Source organism: Abramis brama (assembly GCF_963993115.1).
Source record: "Abramis brama genome assembly, chromosome: 4".
NCBI classification, from domain to species: Eukaryota; Metazoa; Chordata; class Actinopteri; order Cypriniformes; family Leuciscidae; genus Abramis; species Abramis brama.
The window spans coordinates 32477751-32503550 of NC_139966.1; the positions used below are offsets into that span (position 1 = coordinate 32477751).

At 37.1% G+C, this 25800-nt stretch overlaps 1 long non-coding RNA gene across 3 annotated transcripts; it reads left to right on the forward strand.

Annotated features, from left to right (window-relative positions):
• Positions 1–10751: 10751 nt before the first annotated feature.
• Positions 10752–19391, forward strand: LOC311081348. Of its 3 annotated transcripts, none has more exons than XR_014605871.1 (7): positions 10752–10832; positions 10934–10989; positions 11462–11529; positions 11784–11831; positions 12102–12132; positions 18684–18794; positions 18945–19391. It is a non-coding gene; the product is annotated as an uncharacterized lncRNA (long non-coding RNA). The 3 variants fall into 3 exon arrangements; XR_014605872.1 differs by having other exon boundaries at positions 12063–12132; positions 18945–19390; XR_014605873.1 differs by lacking the exon at positions 11784–11831 and having other exon boundaries at positions 12063–12132; positions 18945–19389.
• Positions 19392–25800: the final 6409 nt, after the last annotated feature.

Sequence of the window (25800 nt, forward strand, 5' to 3'; positions counted from 1 at the left end):
TCAACTGTCAGATTTAATGAGATGTCAAGTAAATACTGCCACATTTATCAGTGGTTCTCTGGCCCCACCCTCCATAACGTTTATCTCTGATTCAATCATGAAGCTTATTTGGAGGATTTTCATTGGCGTTTGTTTTGGATGTGGGTGGGACCAACCACTTTTTGAAAAATTAGAAGAATTTACTTTCACACAACCGGTCAAACCAGATCACTTTCTGCAATAACTGCGGTTTCCAATAAGTCACGTTACAAGAAATCTACCCCCATTTAAAGGCAAGCAAGAGCAAAAAATGAATATAATGTGCTACTTTCTTGTCAGGACTTTAATTTTAAATTAAATGTTGATTAAAAATTGTTTGTTTAAAAGAATAATAAGTGTTGCATATTTATTGTCCTTACCCTGTAAATACATGAAACAAGCACCACTTTAAATTACAGCCTGTAGATGTTACACTGTAACTACATGGAGCAAGGTGATAACGAGCACCATCAGTAATTGGGTCAATGACGTGATGCCTAAATTTTCTGTCCGATTGCATTTTTTCAGGAAAAAACGGGTTTAAATGCATAAAAAGATACTGTATATTTGTAGTACCTCTCCCATGTATGTACTCACTTTAACTTTTCAAAAACCTTTACTTATTTATTTATTTATTTTTTGTTATTTAAAGTGTCAAAACATCATGTGGTGCGACCGTCCGGCCATAACTTCTGTTTTGAAAATGTCTTTGAAATTACTCTAAATTTATTCAAATTTATTTTCTGCACTATTTGGCATGATTTCCAAAATGTTTTGTAATACTTTAAAAAAATTCAAAGCATTTGTATTTATATTTCCATCATAATATACAAACAAACTTTGTCCGATGATGTCCATTTTATGAAATATCATGTGGTGTGACCATCAAGGAACTACCATTTTGGGACTTTTATGTTGAAAACTATTCAAACACAGGAAGTTACATCATATACCAATTTACCAAGGACCCATGGAAGCAGCAAGCAGGTTTGTAATTCTCTCAAATTGGAAAAAAAAAATAAACCTTTGTAATGGTTGGTATGTAGTTGCCACATTTGGATGTCATGTGGTATGACCTCAAAAAATGTATTTCTACAAATATATATTTTTATTATAAACTTCATCGTGAACTTTTTTGGGAAGCTAGCTTGTTTTGTTTAGGTGGCCAATTCTGTGCCTTTAAATTTTGACTGAATTTGAAAATATCATGTGGTACGACCAAATATCATGTGGTGCGATCACTGCAGACTGTTTTCCATGATAGATATATGTCCTAGATTGGCAGTTTTATGCTTTTATATTCAATTGATGGTTTATATACAAAAAGTACTTTACTTTAGTATCATTTGGAATAGATTTTTATTCAATTTGGGATATTTTTTTTATATATTTCAGACAGTTTATGTTTACTCTTTGTACAATATGAGAAAAATGCAACAAAAAAATTAGAGCATGTAATTTCAGTTTAGTAATAATGCATTTAATAGTAGTGTATTTATTATTGACTATTTATTTATTTAAAACTATTTTAATCTATTTTTACCAGATGCCACTGCCAAGCGAAAAAATTCTGACCCTGCAGCAAGAGCGGGGTACCTTGATAGGAGAAGAGTGAAATATTATTACAGTTTAAAATATCTGTTTTCTATGTGAATATATAGTAATGTGTAATTTATTCTTGTGATCAAAGCTGAATTTTCAGCATCGTTAATCCAGTCTTCAGTGTCACATGATCCTTCAGAAATCATTCTAATATGTAACCCTGGACCACAAAACCACTCAATGGGTCAATGTCACATGGGTCAATTTTTTGAAATTGAGATTTATACATCATATGAAAGCTGAATAAATAAGCTTTCCATTGATGTATGATTTGTTAAGATAGAACAATGGCCGATACAACTGAAAATCTGGAATCTGGTGCAAAAAAAATCGAAACATTGAGATAATCGCCTTTAAAGTTGTCCATTTATGTTTGCGATTATTGCTATATTCACTCACAAAAATAAATGTTTTATATATTTACGGTAGGACATTTACAAAATATGAAACATGATCTTTATTTAATATCCTAACGATTTTTGGAATAAAAGAAAAATCGATAATTTTGACCCATACAATGTATTGTTGGCTATTGCCACAAATACCCTGTGCAACTTGTGACTGGTTTTGTGATCCAGGGTCACTAATGATTTGCTGCTCAAGAAACATTTCTGATTATTATCAATGTTCATATTTTTGTGGAAACTGTGATACATTTTATATGTCAGGATTATTTGATGAATAGAAAGTTTAAAAAAAAAAGCATTTATTTGAAAAAGAATCTTTCGTAACATTATAGCCTAAATATCTTTACTGTCACTTTTTATCAACTGAATGTGTCCTTGATTAATAAAAGTATTAATTACTTTAAAAAAAAACTATTGACCCCAAATGTTATCTGTATACAATACTTTTATGAAATAATTAATATCTATAACATTATTATTTGTTAGAAAGAAATTCTAAGTCAAGTTAAATTAAATGGTGCACTTGTGTTTGTGATGTGATTTTTATTAAAAAAAAATGTTTATAAAATGTTTATGTTCAGGAAAATTCTGTGAAATTTGTATAAAATCTGATTTAAATCAATTTTTTTGTATAAAATGTATTGTTCATTGATCTCTTTAAACAGATTTTTAACTATATAAGGTCTTCATGTCATTTGGAGCGACCACTCATCATGTGGTGTGACCAATAAAAGCAATTACTGTATTACATTTAAAATAAAATATCTTATTTCTGTGGCTGAAATATGAATCACTGATACAGTATGCTTTAGTAAATGATATTTTTAAAACATTTGTATCAGCTTTATGTGATTTACAAGAAAAATAATTCTGTTAACTAGATTTAAGAAGGCAACTCAGAAATTATAGAACAAAAAATGAGATCATTATTTGAAATGCAAATACTTGGTTTCTAAACACTTTAATTACTAAGAACTTGTAAAAAAATGTTTAAGCATGTTTCATGCGGACTGTACATATTTTTTGAAGTGCAAGTGACATGAACGTGAGCAAGAATGTCATACATGATGTTTTATTAACAAAGTTCGGGAGGAGCACGTTCAGATAATCAACATAATTAACACGGGTGGTGAGCATTCAGTTAATCAGCGATAAAAGGTTATACAGCAGACCTACCTTCGTTCATTGACAGTTTATCACCATCCCTTCTCCACACTTCTAGTTCTAATCACTTCTATACACGGGGGAGTTCTTTGGGTTGGGGCCAAAATCCGAACTCGGAGTCCTCCCCCCGGACAGCACGCCAAATACGCTTAAAGCTTTACTTCATCTAATTATATGTAAGTATGAACCTGTGAATTTACATGAAGACCTCCAATGCAAAAGCTTCTAAAAGCCACCTCTGTCAAAAATTAGATAATAATATTGCTCTCTCAAATACTTTCACTTCAAACTCACTAAATCCCAGCCTTTAGCCCATTCAGAAATGCAGGTACTTAGGTAGAAACTAATATACATATATATATATATATATATACATACATACATACAGTGGTGGAAATAGGCAAAATTCACTGGGCGGACTCTATTTTGAAAAAAAAAATAGAGGTCATCTGGCTTTAGATGACCTTTCAGATGTTTAAAAACCTTTATAATCTATAATAACTAAATTATATAAATTATTTATTTTATGTTTCATTTAACCCCCTGGGGTCGGCTATTGCAAATAATAAAAACAAAACGTTGTGTTTTTTTCGTAAATTAAAATATAAATAAACATGATGCGTTGTCCCGTCTCTCTCAAAGTGAAGTTCATTCTGAAATGCGACAGAAAATGATCTGTAACTTCGCGAATGCTTGTCACTGTGGCATGAAACATGTGTCTTTACAAAGCTTGAAGTCTCCATTTGATGGAGCATCCATCGCTGTGCATCCATCGCTGTGAACGCGCACCGACCGCCACCGGAAGCCAGTTATTTTAGTTTATAAAGTTTTAAATATGTATATTTTTACGACAAAACCGCACGGATTACCCTCAGAAGGCCTTCGTTTATCCCCCTGGAGCCGGATGGATTATTTTTGAGAAGGATGCATGTACATTTTCGGACCTGAATCAGCTGGACCCCATTGCTTCACATTATAACCACTGAAAGATCTAAGACATTTTCTAAAATAACTGAAAATGTGTTCGTCTGAAAAAAGATTGACATATGCATCTCGAACGGCTTTAGGGTGAGTAAATCATGGCTTAAATATCATTTTTGGGCGAACTATCCCTTTAATGGACTCATTACCTCAAAAACAAGTACCGTATCCCTGTTTTTCCTCGAGTTTGGAAGACTGTGTTTGTGCTCAATGTGCTGTGCTGTTTACCTTGGATTTACCTCAGAAGAATTAGAAGAACACGATTTGAGTATTTATGAGAACGATTTTTAAGGTAAGACACTCATAATAGTAGCATGTTATTGTTGCATAAACTACATTGTAGCTACTAGTTATTGTTGTGCTATTGCTATTATAATGTTTAGACCAGTGTTTACTGTTAAATACGGTGGTTGTGGATATCTGCTCAAACGTAGATATTTATAATATGGTAAAATTATATGTTAATATTATTAAACATGCAAAGGTGAATCCAGTTGTAAGGCAGAGGGAATGAGACAAGAAGTTCTCAGTGTATTGAAACTATTCAACATTGCAAGCAACACTAGATATTGCAAACTACAGAAGATGAATGATGCAACATGTATCTAATTTAAGAGTATGTGACAGGGTAATAGAACAAAAGCTTAAAATGTCCACAAAAAGAAAATCTCTGAAATAACAATTTGAGGAATCTGTCCAATATGAACATTGAGAACAGCCCCAAGTTCTCTTTCATCCAAGCAGGTTGTCACCACCACAGGCTACAGGCTAAAGAATAACAGAAAGACATATGCTATTTAAATTCACATTTTACTTTCCATTTACTTTGTTAAAAAAAGACGGTTTACTTAGAATTACCAATTAAAAGAGTGACCAGATGGCCTTTTCCTCCTTCACGTTCCCCTTCTCTCTCTTCCTACAGGCTAAGTGGTCAGCACCCGGTCGTCCTCTCAGCAGCCACAACTTCACATAGCTCATGGGCTCAAACTGTGCCAATGGTGGCCCATTGCGGCTCAGGAAAAGGATGCTGCTCAGTCTACCAATCCCAAGAGAGCTCCTAAGTGGAGTAAGGGTGGTGTTCATAGAACTAAATCCTCTCTCACATTCTGCAGTAGACACAGCAACTGATTCCAGTGCAGTGACAAGTGGCTTCAAATCCTCTGGGACTGCTTTTCCACCACTCTCCTTGTACTCCCTGAAACCATTAATTGCAGGTCTTTCAGGGAGGTGCAACCTCTTGCACATCGAAACCACCTCTGCTTCACCATACAGAATATCGTAATCATCAGGGGCCGTATTCACAAAGCATTTTATCTTACCACTAGGAGTACTCCTGAATCGCACTAAAAGATTTTAGCTAGGAGTTTTCTCTTAAAAGTTATTCACAACGCCTTTCAGACCTACTCTTAGTAAAGAAAAATGACAACTCCTAAACTAAGAGTGAGTCTTCGTTGCTATGGATGACGTCATTACTCATGCACGAGCTTGACTGAAGTGACCACCTTGATTGGCTGATGATTGTAACGCGGGAATGATTCCAAACACCTCCCCTACGATGATGAGTGACAGGTGACAGGTCTGAGAATGCGTGCGCTACACAAGTAGTGCGAAGGATGGAAGATGATGAATAACTGAATAAATAGCCTAAATGAATAAAGAGTAAGGCAAAACAAATAGCCTAGTAGCCTAATGAAACTTTTGATGCAATATCTTTGCAACATTATTGAATTAATCTGTCACTATATGCCTCTGCCTACGTTTGCAAAGAGAAGAACATTTTAATTTGATTCACAATGAAACGTTAACTTACAATTAGTTTACATGCAATGAGTAGCCTAGTTTTGGTTGTTGCTGGTGGCGTTATTGCATACCTAGTTATGCCTACAATGCAAAATTGTTCCCTCGCGATTGGAAGCTCCTGTAGCCGCCGCATACGCATTTCAAAACATCGCAACGTGAAATGCCACAAAAAGCGGTTTGTGAATAGGTCTTAGTGAGTTAGGAGTCCTCTTGACTTCTTTTAAGCTGTCCCAGGCTTAGGTGCTACTTTTAGGGCTAAAATGCTTCGTGAATTACTCTTAGTCAAAAAAATTAAGAGTCCTAAAGTTACGAGTGACACGCCCATTATTTTTAGGAGTTGCTCCTAAATTCGCCAGTTAGGAGCTACTTTTAGCCTTAAAATTCTTTGTGAATACGGCCCCAGGCCAGTATCTTGGGTAGATGGTCCTGCAGGATGACAATATGTCATCATATTCAGAGATATGAGTAGAAGACCCAACATGTGGCATTTTAGAGGCTGATGTTGTCATTAGTCTTTTCCTAAGAGAAGATGCCAGACTGTCGTAAAACTTTTGAGCATTTATGGCAACATCTACCATTCTCCCTGGATGAAGTGCCACACCATGGAACTCTGCCTTCTCTGCAGCTTCTGAAGCAGTTCTTGCAAACTCTCCGTCTTCCCTTAGCACGTGGTTCAAACACCTTCACCTTCTGACAGACCAATGAGTGAGCCAGAGGAAGAGTGATGGTGTTACTCTGCAACATGAGTGACAGCTCTGATAACTCTATTAGAGCATCTCTCATTACTCCAAGGTTCCTGACAAAGGCTGTTGCAGTAAGTCTAGCTGCAAGTCCTTTGTACATGTTTTGTTCACATCTCTGCGAGGATCTTGGGCTGCACTCTGAAAGTGCTCATGCAAGGCAGGAAACAGCTGCCACACTGCTCTGAGAGTGCGTTTACTTAAGGCTACCCATCTGACCCCAAGAACTCTACCAGTGGTGAGAAAGATGACAGAGAGTTCTTCTGCATTGTGATGTAGCTCTCGCTCATTTTTGGGAGATGCATGATAGAGGGAATACAACTTATCCATAAATGCTTGGAAGTGGTTGATTTCCCCATTTTCCTTGATGGTATCGCCAACTGCAAGTTCCAACCTGTGGTTACAACAGTGCCACACAATAAGATCAGGGTAAAGGTGTTTCAGCTGGGTAGAGACTCCAGATACACGGCCTATCATATTTGATGCACCATCTGAGGTGAAAGAGATCCAGTTGCGTTTGAGAAACTCCTCTGGAAAGTGCTGTTGCAGACACTGCAAAAGTGAACTTGTAATGGACTTTGCTGTTGTTAAGGTTAAAGCAAGTAATTCAAATATTACAGTTGTGGGTGGGTTTGAGCCAATTGCACATCTAAGACAGACAATTAACACAGTCAGATGGCTTGCTGTAGTTGACTCATCAATAAGCACTCCCATTTTTGAATCATTTTCAGTTATGTGTGTCACCAGTTTTTTTCTCATTTCTTCTCCGATAAACTCACATATGTCCCCACAGCTTTTTCTGGACTGAAGCACACCTCCCAATGTAATACCATTGGCTTCCTGGAGATCAACTAAGTCCTCCATTAGGCTAAAGGGCTGCTGGTTTTTGCAAATCATATATGCTGTTCTGAAAATTTTGTTTGTGTTCTCTTCCAAATGTGCATTCTGTCTTTGAACACTGGACTCTAAGTAACCCTCCTTTGCTTTTCTCATGATGTCATCAGCAGTCTTATGTCCATGGCTTCCTTTATGTTGCCAGATTTTCTTCCGAAGTGATGCCATTTGTGCCTCCCTTGTGTCTCCACTACTGCATATTTGAAAGTCCAACCATTCTTTGGCCAACCTTGATCCCATATGATGGTGTAATCCTAATCTTCCTATACTACCACACGCATCACATCCAAGCTTGCCATTTCTGTTCTTTAGCCACGGATGGCCTTTACAGAAAGAGTTGAACTGCTCCTCTGTCCAGCAGCTGGGGAGAATGCAACCTGCATTGCTGGAAGTTCCCTGATCTTCACTTTCTCTAGACCAGGAGTCACCAACCCGTCGATCGCAGTCGACAAGTCGATCTTGGAAGCATTTTAAGTCAATCGCGAAGAGTTTTCAAAATCAGAGAAAAACCCAATATTTTTATTCATTATTATTTATTAATTTAAAATGCACCATGTGTGAGCCTACTGTGTGTAGTAAATGGTGTCTAGGGGAGGGAGAGGGGTATATCTGTCCAATCAAATAGCCTATAGTTTACATATAATGGGCCCTATTTTAACGATCTGAAACGCAAGTGTCAAAGCGCAAAGCGCAAGTAACTTTGTGGGCGGGTCTTGGCGCTGTTGCTATTTTCCCAGCGGAATAAATAACTCTTGCGCCAGGCGCAAATCTAAAATGGGTTGGTCTGAAGTAGCTTCATTATTCATAGGTGTGGTTTGGGCGTAACGTGAAATAAACCAATCAGAGCGTCATCTCACATTCCCTTTAAGAGCAGACGCGCTTTGCTCTAAAGCGGATTCCTATTATAACGGCGGATTTGCCAGGCGCGCGCCAGGAGCGGTTCACAGCCAAGGAGAGCAATGCTCTCGTCAGGGACGTTGGGGATGGAGAAACCCACCCAAATTAACTTCGGTTAAAAAGGTGTATGATAATTTGGGTAAATGTGTAAGCTAGATGTATGCTTTTATAATAAATTGTCTATCTATCTATCTATCTATCTATCTATCTATCTATCTATCTATCTATCTATCTATCTATCATAATAATGTATGATTTGCAAAAATGAAAACTGCTGCTTCTGTGTAGATGAGAGAATCAAAGTGTATGCGCGTTGTGCACACGCTACATTCATTATGGCCAAGCATGCGCCCTTAAAATAGCATATGAATAACATGCGCAACGCGCCACTGACTTTAAACTATTTTTTCCTGGTTAGTGGCGCAATTGTTTTCTAAACCAAATAGCACGAAGGAACGTTTGCGCCGGAACACGCCTCCTTTTTTGCGCTGAACCGCCCAGGGAGCGCAAGTTCATTCCCTAGTTTAGCGACGTGCTTCTGTGGAGGGAAAAGCGCGCTTTGCGCGGGTGCAAAATAGGAATGATACATGCGTCAGTGTACAAAGTCAATTGCGCTGGGTGCAAGATAGGGCCCAATGTCTGTAAAACAACCGCTGACTCAAGCCTTGTTTATACTTTCGCCTGGCACTGCAGCGCGAGCCTCCGCTGACTGCGCGCGCACCTCCCCAAACAGACGAGGCATTTATACTTGACGCAACTGTTTTAGATTGAAAACCAGACCATACAACTGATTTAGACGCGCAAACTGGCTGCCGGTGTGATGAGATGTACTAATATCCGTCTGCTCGGGCAGATTCGGCTCAAAGTCATGCATCTTCAGATGCGGAGGCGCACGCGCTGTTACAATGACGTCGTTTTTGCCTCAGAGTGAGGGAGTATTGCTAGTTTGAAATCTGTTGGCTATATTGTTAAAAGTGTTTTATAACACTTTGGTGTCTGTGGAAATACTTAATGTTATATTATTGTTGAAAATGTTGAATTATAGTTGACAGTTTGTATAGTTATATACTATTTGTATAGTTAAATAAATATTTTGCTAGTGACTAACAGGCAACAAAGAATGTCAAAGAAGAACTACATTGTGGTCTTGTTTTTGCATAATTTTTTGCAAGTGGTAGATCTTGGTTTACATTTGGACTTGGATGTGATCTTAGGCTTGAAAAGGTTGGTGACCACTGCTCTAGACTGTTCAGGTTGTTCTTTATTCTGCTCATTTTCCTCCTCATTCTTGTCCTTTTCTTCCATATCATCATCCTCTGCCTTTTCAGTCATAGCTTTTTTGACAGCTCTGCTGAAAAATCCAGCTAAAACCAGCCTAAGCTGGTTGGCTGGTTTTAGCTGGTTTAAGCTGGAAGTAGCTGGTTTTAGCTGGTCTCCCAGCCTGGCTTAGCTGGTTTTAGCTGGTCTCCCAACCTGGCCTAGCTGGTCAAGCTGGTCTCCCAGCCTGGCTTTGCTGGTTTTAGCTGGTCTCCCAACCTGGCTTAGCAGGTCAAACTGGTCTCCCAGCCTGGCTTAGCTGGTTTTAGCTGGTCTCCCAGCCTGGCTTATAGCTTATTTTAGCTGGTCTCCCAGCCTTTCCTAGCTGGTCAAGCTGGTTTCCCAGCCTGGACAATTTGGTGGTCAGCTGGTTTTAGCTGGTCTCCCAGCCTAGCCAAGCTGATGAACATCTCACAATATTATATATATATATATATATATATATATATATATATATATATATATATATATATAATAATAATTCACACACACACACACAATAAGTTAATATAGACGATGTTGATTATAATATACACTAGTTAATTATTGGAACCGTCTGGAACCCAGATTTTTTGTTTGTTTGTTTGCTTGCCATTTAGTAATATAACGCAATTATTAGTATTCTAACGCAACTTATCATTATATAAATGTAAATTGAATTTTTCAAAAATAAAATAAAAAACTTTTAATACTTCTGTCACTGTCACAATTTTTTTTTACTCGCCTGCCATAAACCTGGCATATTGCACATGAATGGGTCATATAACTACACAATGAGTTTTAAATTCATGATTTAATATTAATGATTTTTTAATTCTAGATGTTTATTTAAATGCTGCGTGACTTTGAAGTGTTTTAATGTGCGTGCGCGTGAACATTCGAACATTCGCATTCAAACACTGGAGCGAGCGCGCTGTGCGCGCGAGAGCTCAGAGCAGATGGAAACGGGAAACGTCATCAACTGACACACAGCAAAACTCTTGTCTCTCGCTGTTGTTTTCACTGCTTTCAGGTGAGTTTAGTCAACAAATTCACAAAAATAATACATACAAACGTCCCTGACACCTTTATTACGTGTAATTGACACGCTCCTGTTGAATATTTACTTTATAGAAATGGTTTTGTGTCTTCGAAAAAGTCCGTTAGCATCTCAACCAGTTTCAGAAGAGGTAAGTTAGGCCTAACTTAACTTACGTTAAGGCTAACTATAGTCTGACTGGAGCTCTTGTTTATAAAAGTTTGGGGTTTTAACCACATCTTTGTGTAGATAACAGTTTTTGATAGTTTTGTTTTGCTGGTAATTTGTCAATGGGTGATTGAAAGTAAGCTAATTTATTTAACCTGAAAGAATGCGCTGCACTGTTAATCAGTGACGTCACTTACAAATAGTGATTTAAAAAAAGTGATTTCAGGAGCAACAGGAAAAAAACCTCTACAACAAAGGGTGAATTATTCATTTCATATGCATCTATTTATATTAATATATAATTAATTATTATCTTAATATATTATCTATATATAATTCTTTCTCTTTTCTGCAGTTCACCTCTGCTCTGGCTTGGTTTCTTGTAATAAACCCTATTGTAAATCCTATGTAACAGTGTTGGCTCTGTGACATTGCATGTTATGTTCCTACTGTAGATCATCATGCTGAAGGCCTGCTGCAACCCCATCCAAGAAAATCTCCACGGCTATGAACCATATGACTAGTAAGCAAAACCACCTCAAACATACAATGCACTACTGTCCAAAAGTTTGGGGTCTGTAAGATTTATGCTTTTGAAAGAAGTCTCACATTTTAAAATCATTAACCCCAGGATTTTTCAGTGTGATTGTCCTTGAGAAGCCTGTAGGCTAAATAATAGGCGACAAATATAATGGTATAATGGTCGTAGTTATAATTATTTATTTAACTATTATGATAACAGGATATCATGGTCATTGGTATATTTTATTTCTCTAGGTCTGTTTTGAGTTATGTTGGCCAGTGAGACAGACACCATACTCAGGGGTATTTATTTATTTGTATGTATTTTTTACTGATAAATACTGAAATTCTTTTTACTTTTAAATGCTAAATATGGTTCAGGCACGCAAGTTATTTTTCACAGATATCTGGCCAGCTTACTCATGGCTCATACTCTTAGCCTTTAAAATGTTTGAATTGATATCCCCAATGCAATATCAGGGGCTAAAGATATCATTAGAGTTCTTAAACTTATGGCTATGCTCTTGTTATCAGATGAAATAATCCCTAGTGTTTGGCCCTGTGATTCTTCAGGACAAGATCTTGATGCGGTCACCTTGACAAGGTGAGTTTCACAATAGCTGCCACTATCACAAATCAAGAGACTGAACACAACAGGCTTTCATCCATATGAACACACCCATATGTAGGCATGGGTACTGAAACATGAACATTAATGGGTACATTAATTATGAACTACAATTAATTTGCCTTGCCTAAATTCATAACGACATCACCACATAACCACACTTGCGACATCACCGACGTGCGTATGAGATCCATTCACAAATTGTCAAGAGTGCTTGCTTTAACAGACGCATCATTTAGAGCCAAGATGAAGACGGCATCGTTGTTCGTCAGTATTTTGTTTCCATAGCACATTAACAAAACATTGAATGACACTAATAACACTAAAAACAATACAATTACAAAATATTAATGATAATAATATCACTAAAATTATATAGGCCTAATAAAAGTCTTTAGTTCAAGAACGCAGCACAACTCTGCCGTCTGTGAAATCAAAAGCAACTTCAAACTAGGGGTGTCCCCGACTATGGATTTTCATAGTCGAATCAGAATCGTCATGTCTTGCCTATAGTCGACTAATAGTCGAATCATGTGTGTAGGGGTGGGGCTGGGGGCGGGGCTTTAACATTTCAAAGCCACCATGTACAGAAAATCACACAAAGATATAGAAGAAAATGTATAAAAACATTTTGGATCAATAAAACTAAGAAATAACATAAATAACTCCAGAAAGGCCACGGACAGGATTTGCATTTCACATGCAAATCAAATTAAATCGGCTAAATTACCTGTGCGGGCACAACATCGATGCACCGAAAAAATAAACAATTTACTAAATTAAATTAGAACAGAATATACCTTTCTAATAAATAAAAATACAAAACGAAATAAATCAGAATCAAGTCACAAGATGAGCAAATGTGTGCAAAATGCCTAAAGTGCAGGGGAACATATATTCAAAACACAAGCCACAAATAAAGATTACCCTGACAGATCAATAAATAAAATTAAAATAAAGAAACTATTAAAATAACGATAGTAGCCAGAATTTTCAACTTTGTCTTTTTAACTGCAGAAACAACAATAAATGCTAAACTGGAGAGGCAGTCTTTTTAGCTAAAAATGTTCACACTCACAGCATCCAAAAATCAAATTAGAACCGTCTGAAAAGTTTTGAAATCACTTGTACCCTACCTGATCGAGAGAACAAATCCAGTCTTTCACTCTGTCTGTGTCCGTTGGAGTCTTTTCAAATTGTGCGCGCGGATAAAATACATTCTAACGTGAAACTTAACGTTGGCCGGCAGAAGTGCGATCATGGTTTTCCTGATGCTAAATTCAGCCTTGGAGAATATCCTTTCTGATGGTGTACATCCACACTTTAAAGTTTCTTATCCCAGACATTGTTAAAGATTTAAATCCTTGCCGCGAAGACGCTCCTCTGTCGGTCACGGATTGAAAGTGAAACTTAAATCTGTCACGGGGTGTTTGGATTTATTCACGCACATTAAAAATATTTATTAAAAACTTATTTCTTTGCACATTTTTATATACAGCATTATCATAATAGGCTGAATATTAATGTATTGACAGAAAACCGATAGTTCTATGTGAAATCAGACATTGAGCGCTCTCTTATAGCCAAAGTGGCATGATCCTCGTTTCATAACACCTGTGCGAAGATTCGACCGTGAGATCGGTAGTCGAATCAGGCTCCTCCTATCGAATCTTCGACTATTCGGGGTCACCCCTACTTCAAACACTTGTTTAACAAGTAATATTCTTCTAATTGTTTCACTGTCAATAATGTAAGTCCACAAGAGAAATATTAAGCCAGTAAATTAAGATAGTTGCTATACCGTTATATCCACCGTCGTCTCTGAGAGAACGCGCTGTTAATGCAGCGAAAGCTCAGTCCGTTTCTGCTTTCACTTTCAGGGAATGAGCGCGTTTACATGCACGTTATTAACTCGATTATGCTGAATAAACTGGCAATGCATGTCATGTAAACACATTAACCCGTTTTCCTTTATCGGAGTCAAGTCATAAGTTTAAGTATAACCGATCGACTTTTAGATTTTTGCCTTTGATTTCTCTCAGCATTTAAAACACATTAACCCGCGTTCTTCGGGCTTATTGAAGTGCGATGTGTGAAGTGCACTTGCATACAGACAGAGAGTGCACTGGTAGGAGGACATATATCACAAACTCTGACTCTTTCTTGACCCAAGAAATTATTAAAACGTGTTCTCATCTCGTGCAGAAATACAGTCAAAATGCTGCATCTGTAACGGCATGAGAGGATAATGTGTGTCCGTAAATTTCCCGCTGACATGTTGAAATACTCTGAGTCAGATACAAGAATGATAAGGATCTTTTTTTTTTACCTCACTATACCGGGAAATAACCTGATTTAGCCTATTGATAAACACTCCAACTTTGCTAGCAAAATAGAAAACAATTCTCATATATAAAACGAACTAATAAAACAAGCAAATTAACGAGTAAATAAGCAAGTTAATGATCAAATAAGTAAGCCCCGCCCCCTCACGATAATATCGCGTACCACCGATCTTACAGGCTGACGATAGGACGATATGAAAATGGAGCATATCGCCCAACACTAGTTAAGACCGACCGATATTTTTTTTTACCTCTTCAAACATTTAATACAAATGCAATAAAATAATATTAGTTATTAAGTATTGTGAATATAAATTGCCTAGACCTACATACAAACACAAGCTACGTTTTTTCTTTTAAATAAAAACCCGTGGCACGTCATCTCTATGATTATGTTTACACCATTGGTTTACGCATGTCACACTACAGCCTGCAGGCTAAGTTCGCTTCGTTTCATTCACTGTCAATGGTTCGCGCTTGGTAATGATGGCTGCGGCTTTACTCTAAAGATTATTTCATTTTTATATGTTGTTGAATATGGTTTATTAAAAAATAAACATGTGAGAGCGTGTTATAGGCTATATGTCATGTTATAGTCAGATATGATGACGCTACTGCAACACGCATCGCCGCAGATGAGCATCTATTCATCAAACCAACGTGCAAACTATCGCAAATCAAAGTGAAAGTAAGTCGCTGACGCTTAACACACAATCATCTTCATTAAATGTAAAGAAACGAAATGATCTTACCAGGGCTGTTTCTGCTTTCTCTTATTGCGGGCTTTGATTCAGAAATTTTAGCTGATGATCAATAAAATAATGTATCTCATATCTGTTGCTTTCGGTGACGTGCACTCCATTAAATCTGCAAATAGCGGGAATTTAAGATCGGATTTATATCCGGAAAAAAACACAAAAAAAAACACACACACATTGATGTAACCAGGTGTAAATGGAATCGTTTTGATAAATCAGACAGCAATCTGATCTGAGAAAACGCATGAAGTGCCCTGGTGTAAACAGCCCCTAGACATCGGTGAAAAACTAAATAGAGATGCATTGTTAATGTAACACATTGACATGTTTTTTTTTTTCATAGGTATAACATTGCATGTTAATGCAATTAACTGTCATTTTGTGAATTCTAAAGTCAATTTAATTTATTTGTTTCCCTCTGAAAATCCACTTTAGTTGATATCTAGTGGCTTGAATAGTAATCAACTATTACATAGTGAAACTCCTGTTGTGGATGCACTCCTCCCAGGACAACACGCTGAAACCAAGCGTGCCGCACAAGCCCTGAAAAGTGAAGCCAAAACGTCTCGATCGCCCCCCGGTGACTGGTCCTAGTATATCAGGGTACCCGCGGGGTCTTAAAAGCATTGAAAAAGTCTTAAATTTGATAATCTCAAATGAAGGCCTTAAAAGCCTTGAATTTGGTATACAAAGTCTTGGATTTCGTTACAAAAGTCTTTGATTTTTTGCCTTTTCTATGATTAAGTTCATACCGTAACAAAATTAACTGTTACTAATGTAGACTAATTAAAAATTAGTCGCGTAACGTTGAGTGCACCTCGCGCTCCACGTCATAGCAGAACTCGCGAAAGTGTGCGCACCCGTTACGATGGTTACTAAGCAGAGCTTTTCTGTTAAAAGAACATGTTTTCTACCCGGTCTTTTCAGTAGTATCTGGCCACAACCATCCACGCGCGCTCTCTCTACATTGTTGAAGAAGCGCGGATGATCTGAAAACACAGACAAGCTGGAGTTCAGCGATCTTCATTTGAGATTTTCTACTTAAATTAAAGTGTCATTCAGTCGGTCTGTGTTCTGTCACGAGCCGCTTGCGCTGTTTGTGCGACTAAATCTGCGATCAAAATGCAGGCTGATATACAGCAGTGTTTTTAATGTTGATCATTATACGAGCAAGAATGCAATGTTTCCCGACTATCCACACGATTTCAAATGTGACATTGATTTTATACAACAGTGAAAAAAAGAAAAGAAAAAGGGGGTAACATTAAGTGATGTGCTACATTTTAAACAGTATTGTCAGGCTTATTGCTCTATTTTGCAACAAAATCTGTGGCTTTGACAAAGACAGTGAGTTACCGCCACCTACTGGCGATTTTAATATCATATTTCTATTAATATTAAACGTTTTTTAACATTGCATATTTATTGAACATTGTTTTATTTAAAGCATTATTTATTTTTTTAAAGGTATTATAAAGGTGAAAAATGAAATGGAAAAATCGATTAAATGGGGCAAATATTGTCCCTTAATGGAAAGATGTGGAAGAGTTGGGGTACCAGGGGGTACGGCACTCTAAAAAATTGGAGAACTAAGGAAAAGGGATATGTAGAATTGCACAAGTGCTACTGCTAAAGAGTGCAATGCCAATACAGCCTGTTAGCTTAATTTTAATTTCTCATAAGCTTAATTGAATTGGCCTAGAGAGAATAATTATGACATTTTCTGTCTAAAGACTACATATAAAATAGCTACCAAAATTAAAGTTACTGCAGTTTGACTAAAAGTAATGACTAAAAGTTGACAAAAAATGCAAACACATTTCGTCAACTAAAACTATGAAAGGCAGAATGACTCAAATGTGACTAAGACCAATAAGCATTTTCGTCTGAAGATGAAGAGTAAGACTAAATCAAAAATGGCTGCCAAAATTAACACTAGCCTACACACGTGCGCGCTACAACGCTGTTGCGTATATATTAAATATGACTTATTATTTAAATAAAATGTTTTATTTAATTCAAGTAGTCTACTTGTACATAATTATTTTTTAGGGTTTAAAATGTATACAGATTTGACATTTTACCCTCATACTTCTGTCGGAATTGGTACGAAGTTGGCATTGAATTTCATTTGAAATGGTATTAAAAAGGTCTTAAAAAGCCTTGAATTTAAGTTGAAGGATCCTGGGGGTACCCTGTATATGTCATAAGCCCCGCCTCCCCGTGTTATTCAACGGGACTTGATACCAACTAAACAATTAAATTACACTTCAAATATCTTTTTTCCAAATGTGGTTTCTTTCATTTGCTGTTGTTTTTATCACGCTGGTGTAAGATCAAGTGTCTGTTTCAAAAATAAGTTGGTTTTTAGTTAGTTACGTGATGCGGTGGTGTAACGTCATGATTGACAGCTGTGATTGACAGGTTCTCTGAGTGAAGTAGTCACCGAAGCACCAACGGACATTTTGTCTGGATCTTCGGAGGACTGAGGAGATTGTATACTTTATTTTAACAAGCCTCTTGTCGTACTGCAATCAATTTTTAAAAAAGTGTGCAGAATCCACTCTCCCTCAGTGCATTCGGCGAGAGTGAGGGCGGAGCGTTGATTACTTCCTGCTCACTACTGCGCAGGTCTGGTCCCGAGATCGCTACTGCGCAAACTCAAGCCCCAAGATGTCAGCGCCATATCGGGCTTCAGTTCTCATCAATGGAAGAGAGCGAAGGGGCGTCGTCCATCTTTTTTTACAGTCTATGGCTGAAACACAGCAACTAATCCCAAAGAATTTACAACGTTTTTAATGCAATATTTTGCTCATTATAATGTATGTATATATGGCAGTCCCAATCATAGTTATTAATGTTCTGCATTGAAGCTAATGATCATCACATATTGAGACTTTTAATTCGAAATCAAAGCTACAGCTAACACTGTCTGTAAAAGACAGACTTACAATCGGTTAAATGTACTGTTATGTTGATGAAATATTGAAAAAAATCAACTTTAGAAAACATGGGTGGTGATGAAGTAAAAAGATCCAGCACATTTAGATGGTACAAACTTTTGAACTGACTGTATGCATATTGCACACAGCCTCATTTTTGATTCACTTAAATATGGCATCTACCCAGACTGAAGTTGCTTGACACGTGCTGAAAGGTTCCACACAAATTGTTAAGATCTCACTGAAATGACTAGATATCTTTGTAGGAAAATAAATACAGCTTCTTATTTGTAATATTGAGATCTTTAAAAAAAATGCAGCTCTGATGTGGTAGCCAAAGTAGGAGTAACGTCACAACATTTATAGCTACCAACTGGAATATATTCTGTATAAGTTTATTTTTTCTGTAGAACATAAAAGAAGATATTTTGAAGAGTGTTTTTTTTCATACAATTGAAGCTAATTTATGTTTTGTCTTGAAGATCCACATACAAACACTTTAAAGAGCAGAAGTGTGTCAGGAAAGGAGTGTCCCACGAATAAACACTCTGCAAAGCCTCCCCTGACACCATCCAAGCTGCAAGTTTTGAGAGGTAATCTGTTATTTCATTTATTCATTCATTCATATACTTTATGTAGCCGTAGCCAATTTAGTAAAACGGTTTTACATTAGTTGATTACCTTTCTAAGTTTTACTAGTTGAAAAGTGACAAATTAATAATCTAAATTATTTATCTTTCAAGTCTGCTTCAGTGACTGGCTCAAACAAAAAGAACCCGAAAAAGGAGAGAGAAAAGCGGGAGAAGCAAGTGGGGTATTACATATCCCAAAAAATACAAGATGTCATAAAAAAAGAAAAGAAAAATGTAATGTAAAATGTATCTCTATAATTCTGTTATTGTTCTCCTTTAGTTACTATTATAGTTTTTAGCATTTTAATCATTTCAATTAATAATTTTGTACATTACTGTTAGCATATCAATGGGTTGTTTTAAGGGGCTGCAATATCAAATAAAAGGAATTTGTTTGAATTGTTGCCTGTGCTCCTGAAGATTATTTTAAGTATACTTGGAATTGTTTACATTATTTGTCACAACACACAGTGGCAGGAAAAATAGAGAAGACATAGAGTCAGCCAGTCTGACCAGCTAAAAACAGCCTGACCAGCTAAGCCCAACAATGACCAGCCTGACCAGCTAAGCCCAACAATGACCAGCCTGACCAGCTAAGCCCAACAATGACCAGCTAAAACCAGCTAAGCCCAACAATGACCAGCTAAGACCAGCCTGACCAGCTAAGACCAGCCTGACCAGCTAAAACCAGCTAAGACCAGCCTGACCAGCTAAAACCAGCTAAGACCAGCCTGACCAGCTAAGACCAGCTAAGTCCAAAAATGACCAGCCTGGCCAGCTAAAACCAGCTAAGCCCAACAATGACCAGCTAAAACCAGCTAAGACCAGCTAAAACCAGCTAAGCCCAACAATGACCAGCCTGACCAGCTAAAACCAGCTAAGCCCAACAATGACCAGCTAAGACCAGCCAGGCTGACCAGCTAAAACCAGCTAAGACCAGCCTGACCAGCTAAGACCAGCCAGGCTGACCAGCTTAGACCAGCCTGACCAGCTAAAAAAGTGTTCAAAACCCCTCTAAAACCAGCCTGATAAACCAGCTATGACCAGGCTGGGAGACCAGCCAAAACCAGCCTGACCAGCTTAGGCTGGTTTTAGCTGGATTTTTCAGCAGGGAGGTGTTCCAAAGTAATTTAATAATGTTCTTTTCATCCTGTCGAACTGACTATCTCCTTCAAACTCTTCTCTATCTTTCTGTCGTTTTTTTTTTTTACTATCAATAAAAATAACGGTGGCAAACTGTCAGTTTGTGAATGTCATTGTATTTAAAGAACAAAATACATTTATTTACAAATATTTAATCAGAATGTTAGATATTTAAATTTGTCAACAAGTTGAATAAGAGGAAAAATCTGAAATGAAACCGATACATCAATCATACAGTGCCATTGTGACTGTAAAGTGCCAAGTAACAAAAGGTTGATGATATTACGCAACAACATAATGATCGCAATAAACTCCTGCTGGGGGGTCATTTGGAATATTTCAAATTTATGTGGGAAAAGGATACACAAATGAGGCATGGTTACAGTAATATTGTTTTGAAAGTTTAAAAATTTAGATTCAGATTAGCCCTAAAACATGTATAGTTTTTTGTCAGTGTTTATTTAAAACATCCAATTATGCAGAATTATACGATGTCAATATTTAATTGAATACAATATATACTGTAGGGTATGAATTTACCCCTAAATACCCATATTGTTTCAAAATGATAACTGCAAATCCACCTTTCACTGCCTGGAATTCAGTTGTTTCTATGAATTGCAGTGATCCATTTGCGTAGCTTTCGCCATTCTGTAAAAAATATACTTCAGATTTTAGTCAAATCTAATTGTGCAGTCAATCATAAAGCTCTTTCCCTTTTTAGATGTGTTTTTCAAACAAATGCTGCCACTCAGTCTTTTATGTGGATTTATGGTATTTTTATTATTTATTTGCCAAAACAAAAACTTTTATGGTCAAAGACTTTTACCTACAACCACTATATGGCTCCAGAGGATTACTCAATGTATTTTATCTCTTTTAGATTTAAGTTTAGACATTTCTAAAATCATTATTATGTCAATACAATTTTGTTTTTGATGTAGCTGATTTATCTTTTTTAACAAATTATGTAAGAGAGAGCAGCTTCACCATTATTTTCTGTGTGTGATTTTGAGGAGGGAGGAGGGGGGAGGGGGTATTATTTAAATAAAATATTATTTACAAAGAGTTTAGCCTAAATTGATTACCTCACGACAAGGCTACAATTAGCCACAAAAACTTATTTCTTTTTTTCTTTATTCCCTTAAATGCCTATTAATCAATAACTAAAATAACACATTAGCTTGAAAACCCCTACAATTAATAAACAAACATTATAGACCGTTCTTATTTATCTGTACAGTATTACATTACCAGTAAATTGTATTTAATAGATTTCACTTTGTAACTGTTAAACACATTTGCAGTTGGTTTGTAAAAGGTATCATCATTACATGATTGGCCTGTATTACATTTACAGTTTTGACCAGCACGTGTCGCCATTTGTGTGTGTTTTGTGCATCTCACGCTTGTATTTCTGGATTAGCCTACAGTGTGTGTTTCTGGATCTGTTACTGTTTTTTTTTTTTCACTCGATACTTGTAACGGAAATTCGATTTCGAAATCTGAAAAGCTCTTTTCGAACAAAACAACCGGTTAATTTTAAGATGGCCATTTTTTTATTATTTTAGACCGGATCATTTCAGCTACGTTAATACGGCTTACTCATACGAAAGTTTCTGTTATGACATCTGTTAAAGTAACGGTTTCTATTCAGATTTTCGAACAATATTACAGTTCATCATCCAAGATTATTTATTTACCTCAAGCAGTCTGTTTTGAAGTTCTGTGAGTAGTGAAAGACGCGCACTGATAGAGAAGCATTTCCATTGGCTGCAGTCTGCAGGCATTGGCCAATAATAAAAGACGACATAGCGCAGCCAATTTTACAGAATGCCATTGATAAATATCAAAATCCCTCTAAGTTTTTATTATCATATATTGTGCTACGTTTATGTAGCTATTATATTGTAGATAAAATATAGTAATTGTTACAATGTCCACAAAAAAAAAAAATATATATATAGCCTATATATAACCATTTTTTTTTCTTTCAACTGGAATGCCGTCCCCCCTCGAAATTCACTCCCCACACCCCGTCGTGCGTTCACCGGGTTCTTTGAAAACAAATGCACATGACCAGCGGGAGAAGATGGGACGAGCCAACAAGTTTTGACGACAGTGTTGTCAAATATCTATTCCGAAGCTGTAGGGGGAGCTCTATAGAGAAACCCGCGAGCAAAAAGCGAAAACAGCGAAGAAATCGGCAAAGCTGCATAATGCAGCTTTAATGTTTTAAAATAAGTCTCTTCTGCTCAGCAAGGGTTCATGTATTTGATCCAAAATACAACAAAAACAATAATATTGTGAAATATTTTTACAATTTTAAATAATTGTTTTCTATTTGAATATATTTTAAAATCCAATTTGTTTCTGTGTTGGTAAAGCTGAATTTCCAGCATCATTACTCCAGTCTTGTGTCACATGATCCTTCAGAAATCATTCTAATATTATGATTTGATTCCCAAGAAACACATTTATTATTATTTTCAATGTTGAAAACAGTTGTGTACAATTTTTATTAGGAATAGAAAGTTCAAAAGAACAACATTTATCTGAAATATAAAAGCTTTTGTTAACATTATCACTACCGTTCAAAGGTTTGGGGTCAGTAAGAGTTTTTAGATGAGATGTTCTTCCCTACAACTGATTGTGACCATAAGGCCTAGAGACTTCTCAGCTACTGCTCGCTGCTCAGATACACAGGCTGTTTCTCAATTCAAAGAATGGACTTGTGTTCTCGTTAAGACCGGTCTTGAAAGAACGAACTCGGAAGGACTCGAGGACACAGAACACATCTTTGTGAGAACTGAGATTCAGTGGAAGGGAATGAGACAAAACCAGGCTGATTGGTGCTTATCCGAGAGCTGATCCAAGATTGGTATTGAGACACTCTGGTGTAAGCACCTGGGAAAATGGGTAGCGCACAGTCTTGACCGAAAAACTCTAGACTGAATCCACTGGGAGCCATTAATGACCATTGGACCTCCCTACATATATTAAATAAACTAAATGTTAATATCTCTCACAGTATACATAAGAAACTCTTAAGCACACAATAGGGCTTTTCACACTTTAAATAGTTACCCTGGGTCACTATCAAGACAAACCTCATTCTTTACATGGCTGGGAATCCGGAGTGCAAAACTTTACTTGTCTATTACTGGTACTATTTTTTGTATTCTGAATATGAAATACCTAGTGCTGTGAACTCGGACGTACTTTTTTCACATACTGTTTCTCACCCTCCTATATAGTAGGGAAGTATGCGATTTCGGATGCATCTGAAAACTCCTATGATTCCATGCTCAGTCACAGTCAAGCTACTACTTTATTATTTTGAATAAGCAACCTCTAGTGGCGAAACGTATATTGTGCCTTTAATTATAAATTTAACAATCTAATCTGTCAAATTCAAAAGCCCAAAATAAATGTTAAATGTATGTTGCAATGTTTAGTTTGAAAATAAATGTAGTTTGGTTTCATGAAAAAAATATTTTTATCTTATTTAACCCACAATCATGATGAATCAAAACATGCACTGGTGTAGTGCAATTCTTTTTCAGTCGGCATTGTGTATACCTACTTCTAAATCCCCTCTTCAAGTTTTATCGTTCTTGATGCTTAAATAGGTAACTGTTTATTAAAGTCAAGCGTTTTGTTTGATTATCAGTGGCACATTACAATATAAATTTGCTACATTCCAGTCGAGCCGCTGCACAGATGACAAAACTGATGAAGGAAGATTGTCAGCCGTCTTTAATCTGCTAAATTATTGTTTTGTGAATCATTCACGTAATTGAGATGACTGACAGTGATATCCGGCCATAGCAACGAAAGATTTTTTTCAAAACAGATCCATAGATTGAACAAATCAGAAAAAGATTGTTGACTTGGCTACACAAAATAACAGACTAACTAAGTAGTATTGCTTTCAATATAAAAACCAATGAAAATGAAAAAGAACACTAAAATTAATTAAGTTTAAAACCCCATCGCACATTTCAAGGTTTAAATAAATCAATGAAGTGGAGTCTACGTTTTTTAATCAGTTTTAATTTGATAAACATGACACAATATAACATCGCAACTACATGAAAAGATTGTTTACTGTTATAAAAAACAGATTTTTGAGCTTTAGAGGAACTAAAGGTGTTCGAATAAACACGAAACACACGTGATCGTTGTCATGCGGTGAATCCAGCCAATCGTGGAACAGCTGTGTCGTCATCAGAGCTCGTGCAGCCCAGTGCAGCCGCTCTTGAGAAGCTGCGCTGGCTGAGTTCTCCGGCTACTCTCGAATCGCTCTCGCAGTACTTTGATGGCATACGTCACAGTCACGTGGCGTCGGCGCTGTATCAAGTCGAACAAAATTTCTAACCGGCATGTACTTCAAGTCAGCCGCCGATCGGTCTGCGCAGAGCTGCATGAAGTCGAACAAGCCTATAGCCTGGATGCCAGCCAAACTTAGCCCCGCCCACAACATTTTTAGGGTAAGTTCAGTCTGGACTTGATCCGTTGTGGAGCTATTATGCCCGAACCAGAGCTGTTCGGACCAATCAAATTGTCAGGCCGGGCTTTATACAATGATGGACTGATGATCAACAGTAACGTAATCATCCACATCACCAACGAGTGCTTGGGTTGAATTCGTTTACAACAAAGATGACTGCCGCTGGAGAATTGAGATTTCACACTTACAAATAAGTCAGACAGAATAAATGCATATTTGGCGTACTGTCCGAGGAGAGGGCTCTGGGATCGGTATTCGGCCCGAACCCAAAGTACTTCCCCCATATTCCTGGCTGTGGAAGAACAAGCCGAGAGTGAGTGGAGGGATGCTGAAAACTGTCAAGGAATGTTAGGTGAGTTGACAGAGTGAATAAATATATGCTTCCTCTCATGCTGATAGGGTAGATATGGTAATTGTTTGATGACAAGTTGATTGGATTGATTATTTGAACGTGATCCTCCCGAACTTTGTTTATGAAACATCATGTGTAGATCTGTTATAGAAGATATCAACTGCGCATTCATTTTAAAAGAGGAACAGAGAACCGCGATCAAGGCAAAGATGAATGAAGAATATATGTCACTAACTCCGTTGCTTTGATTGGTTGTAGGTCTATCCAATTGAGTGCAGAGGCATTTTCCTTCCTGGTTCGGTTGAAACACGCCCCATAATCACAGCCCAATGGAGCAGTATCAGACTCACATTCTGACTAGAATCTGAGTATGACGACGTCAGGCTATCAAAGACACAGAATGCCTAGTTGAATTCACCTTACAATAAAACAAGCTTGATCGCGAATTAGAACGCTCTGTATCTGCTGCTCACCGCGTTTCGTCAACAGTTCATGTTTAGATAATGCCAGATTGTTAACAATCATACACACTGCTCAAACATTCTAAAACTCTACAAAACCAGATGAAACAACTGGATTGAACACTTCAATTGAAATTTTGTTTGAAAAACCTTTAAATACAATAAGTAAAACTACAATAGGCTATAGGGCCTACATTTGGACACATCGAGAGATTTATGCTGAAAGGAATTTTGCCTTTGCCTGTTCTGTATCATCAGGCTGGCTATCCGACACTCTCCATATGAAAGAGGAGCGATTAACAGTCCTGCACCCCCACGATTAAGCCACTGAACTGCTCCTTCAAACCCTCCACAGACTATCTGAGTTTGACACTGACTTAAAACAAAGAGAAGTCGCAATTCACACTTAAATCGCTATTCTAGGCATTAGCTATTAAAGTGTTGATAATGAAGGAATTAAATCATTTAGGCTACATGTAGTAATATTTCTGTTATACG